This window comes from Leptonychotes weddellii, unplaced genomic scaffold (genome assembly GCF_054177405.1).
Source record: "Leptonychotes weddellii isolate Sample4059 unplaced genomic scaffold, ASM5417740v2 HiC_scaffold_10155, whole genome shotgun sequence".
NCBI lineage: Eukaryota > Metazoa > Chordata > Mammalia > Carnivora > Phocidae > Leptonychotes > Leptonychotes weddellii.
In genome coordinates this window covers 1,694-5,999 of record NW_027678016.1, presented here as the reverse complement: position 1 = coordinate 5,999, position 4,306 = coordinate 1,694, and the positions used below count along the sequence as shown (strand labels likewise).

At 34.8% G+C, this 4,306-nt stretch overlaps 1 long non-coding RNA gene across 1 annotated transcript; it reads right to left on the bottom strand.

The window, feature by feature from the left end:
* Positions 1-1,405: 1,405 nt before the first annotated feature.
* LOC145718025 (uncharacterized) lies at positions 1,406-4,105 on the bottom strand. Its single transcript, XR_014141537.1, has 3 exons — positions 3,956-4,105; positions 3,195-3,393; positions 1,406-1,737 (listed from the first exon to the last, which is right to left on the bottom strand). It is a non-coding gene; the product is annotated as an uncharacterized LOC145718025 (long non-coding RNA).
* Positions 4,106-4,306: the final 201 nt, after the last annotated feature.

Genomic DNA, 4,306 nt, shown 5'->3' with positions numbered 1-4,306 from the left:
TAAAAAAAAAAATGAGCAGAACATCCAAAATCTAGAGGACAAAAATCAAATAGTCTGACATCCTTGGAACTGGAGTCCCAGGAAAAAATAAAGAAGAAATAAGGAAAGTAAAGGTTTGAGGTTATGTTGGCTGAGAATTCTTCAAATGGGTAAAAGAAATTAATCCACAGATAGAAGGAGTTCAGCTAATTCCAAGTAAAATAAAAAATAACCAAAAAAATCACCTAGGAATGTCATATTCAAATTTATAAAATTAAAGACCAAGGAGAAATATTAAAAATACCACAGGAGAAAAAAGACACAATACAAATAGTGGAACAGTAATAAGAGTAATAACAGGACAGAAACCATGGAAGTCAGATGACAAAGTGACAATATCTTGAAAATGCTGAAATTTTTTTAAAAATCCTTTTAGTCACATATATACAAGAAAAATATCCTTCAAAAATAAGATAGGATGTTTGTTGCCAGTATAATTTAGTAGCTTCTACTAGACTGGTCTCTCATGCAAATAAAACTATAAATTCTGGGCAACACACACAACAGCAACTAAAACAACCACCTACAATTACTGGAGCAGAACAAAAGTAGCAATATTCTGGAGACAGATGAGCACTTGCAAAAAGGAATGACACTGTGTGCATTCCGTTATCCCAGCTTTTAGCCAGAGGGTAAACCCTAGTGAATGTCTCAAGTCTTTCTAGCCTGAAACTAGAGGAACTAGAGGAAAAAGTCTGAGCAACAAGAGAGTTGAGAAGTGAAGGGGGATTTCGAAAAAAAAGAGCACAAAAGAGAAGTAGTTACAAATTTTGCATTTACGTTCTGCCCAAGTCTCTGGCCAATCCCTAATTCATGTACATGTGTGTGTCTGAGCTAAAAGGGGAAGGAACTGAGATTTAAACATGTCTCCCAAAAGATAAGAGTTTGCAGTTTCCTTCAAACCAAGTTCATTCTCTTCCAAAAAAAAAAAAAAAAATCAAGACTCTTTGGAAGAATATTTAAAAATCCATAATCTCCACAATATAACATTCACAATACTCGAGATGTGATCCAAAATTATGTGACGTGAGGAATCAAGAAAATGTGGTTCGACCTCAAGAGAAAAAACTATCAGTGGAAATGATCTCTGAGATGACAACAGTAGTGTAATGACCCCACAGGGATTCTAAACCCACTACTATAATAATGCCTCATGAGATATTTTAAAATGCTTACAATGAATGAAAAGATAGAAACTATCATCAGAGGAATAGAAACTACACAAAGAACCAAATAGAAATTTCTATGTTTAACAATTATAATATCTAAAATAAAAATTTCACTAGCCAGGCATAACAGTAGTGTGATGGTTAATATTATGTGCTAACCTGGGTGGACTACAGTGCCCAGATACTTGGTCAAACATTATTCTAGATGTTTCTGCGAAGGTGTTTTTAGGATGAAAGTAACATATAAATCAGTGAGCTTGTATAAAGCTGATTACCCTCCGTAATGTGATTACCCTCCATAATGTGAACAGGCCTCATCCAATTAGCTGAAGGTCTTATTAAAACAAACACTGACCTTTCCCAGGCGAGAAGGATGGCATTGCTTAATGGCTTGCTTGATAGTCTTGCTTGATGGTCTTCAAACTTGAACTGCCACATTGGCTCTTCCCTGGGTGTCTAGCCTGCCGGCCCACTCAGCCACTTAGTAAATCTTGGACTTGCCAGCCTCCACAAGGTTGAGAACCAATTCCTTAAAACAAACAAACAAACAAACATTGTACATACATACACACACATACTATTGGTTCTATTTCCATAGAGAACCCTGATAAAAGTGGAATGGAGATGAAAAAGGAAAGAATCAATGAAATTGAAGATAGATTAATAGCATTATCCAATTTAAAGAACAAAAAAATTAAAGTTCGGGAAGGACAGTTTCTAGGACATGTGGAACAATGTCAAAAGGCCTAAAATATGGGTAATTGGAGTCTCAGAAGCTGAGGAAAGAGAATATGGGGCAGAAGAAAATAATCGAGGAAACAGTGAACTCATTTTTTACAAATTTGGTGAAGTACATAAATTTATAGAATTATGAAATGCAGCAAAACTCAAGCGCAGTATTAAGAAAACCATGCCTAAGTAAATCATAGTAAAATTGATGAAAACTAATGAGACAATTACAAAAGAATATAAAGACAAAAATTCACATTTGATATGGAGGAACTAAGTGACTTCATTCAAATATATAGGTATCAGAAGACAAAGGAACAGCATTTTAAGGTTCTGGAGAGGGGTGGGAAACTGCGAACCCTAATTCTATACTCAGGAAAGATATCCTTCAAGAATGAAAGGTAAATAAAGTCAGTTTCAGGAAAATAAAATAACATAAAATAAACCCAAGAGAACAGAGAGGAAGTATGTTAGACAGAAGGGAAATGAAAGTAGATGGAAACTCAGATATTCAAGAAGAAACAACTACCATTGGAAATGGTAAATATCTTGGCTTACATAAAAAGACAATGTTTTTTCTTTTAATTATTTAAGAAATGCAGAACTAGGGGCGCCTGGGTGGCTCAGTCATTAAGCGTCTGCCTTCGGCTCAGGTCGTGATCCCAGGACCCTGGGATCGAGCCCCACATCGGGCTCCCTGCTCCGCGGGGAAGCCTGCTTCTCCCTCTCCTACTCCCCCGCTTGTGTTCCCTCTCTCGCTATGTCTCTCTCTGTCAAATAAATAAATAAAATCTTTAAAAAAAAAAAAAAAAGAAATGCAGAACTGGTTAAAACAAAATTATAACATTGTCATGTGGCATTTAGTGCAAATGTAATACATATAAAATATATCAAAAACAGTCTAACTAGACTGTGAAAAGTTAATGCTGTATATTTTAAACCCTAGAGCCCTTAATAAACCACCAATAAATATGCAAAAGGTAAGGCCAAAAAGCCAATGGATACATTAAAATGAAATTTTAAAAAACCTTTATTCAAATAATCCAAAAAAAAAAAAAAAAGGCAGGAAGGAGTAACAGAATTAAAAAAAAATTGAAATAAGTAGAAGGTAAATAATACAATGGTAGGCTTACACCAAACGTTGATAATAGCATTAAATGTTAATGAATAAAACACTCTAAGCAGAAGGCAGAAAACTGTCAGAATGGATTAAAACAAAAGAAAATTTTACTCTTGAAAGCAAGATGTAAGACTCACGTCAGATATAAAGAGAGATAGCTTGAGGAATGCTTGGGTGGGTCAGTGGGTTCAGCGTCTGACTCTTTTGATTTCAGCTCAGGTCATGATCTCAGGGTGGTGAGATCGAGCCCCGTGTCAGGCTCCTTTCTGGACGTGGAGTCCGCTTGAGACTCTCTCTCCCTGTCCCTCGGCCCCTCCTTACCTTCTCTCTCTCTCTCTAAAAAAAAAAATAATAATAAAATAAATAAATAATAAAAACAAATATAAAGAGAGTTTGAAAGCGGAGGAATGGAAAAATATATACTTTGAATACAGTAAGCATAAGAAGACAAAGATGTCTGTACTCTTATGAAATAAAATAGATTTCAAAATAGAGTATTACTGGACAAAAAGAGAAATACCTGGTAATGATAATAGAGTCAATTCTTCAGGTATTCATGATGACTACAAACATCTATGTGGCTAATAGAAGAGCTTCAAAACACATAAAGCAAAAACTTGCATAATTAAAAAGAGAAATAGAAGAAAATCCAAGGAATTTATAGAAAAAACTCCACAACTAATTAGTGAGTTTGTCAAGGTCACAGGATATGATACCACCATTCAAAATCAGTTGTACTTCTATGTATAAGTAATGAACACATGGAAACTTAAATTTAAAATGTCATTTGCAATCACTAAAGATATTATATACTTATATGTAAGTCTAAAAAAATACGTACAGCATATGTATGCTGAAACCACACATTATAGTTTAAAAGAAACCAAAGAAGGGGCACCTGGGTGGCTCAGTCGGTTAAGTGTCTGCCTTCGGCTCAGGTTGTGATCCCACTGGGATCGAGCCCCACATCAGGCTCCCTACTCAGTGGGAGCTTCTCCCTCTCCCTCTGCCCCTCTCTCTCGCTTGCTCTCTCACTCGCTCTCGCTCTACCTCAAATAAATAAACAAAATCTTAAAAAAAGAAAGAAAGAAACCAAAGATCTAAATAAATGGAGAGGTATATTTGAAAAGAGAGAGAAATAGATAATTTCATAATCACAGTTTAATAGCTAGATAAATATTATATAAATATTAAATATTATACAAATATATTTATATATTATATACTATATTTATGTATATTGCATAAT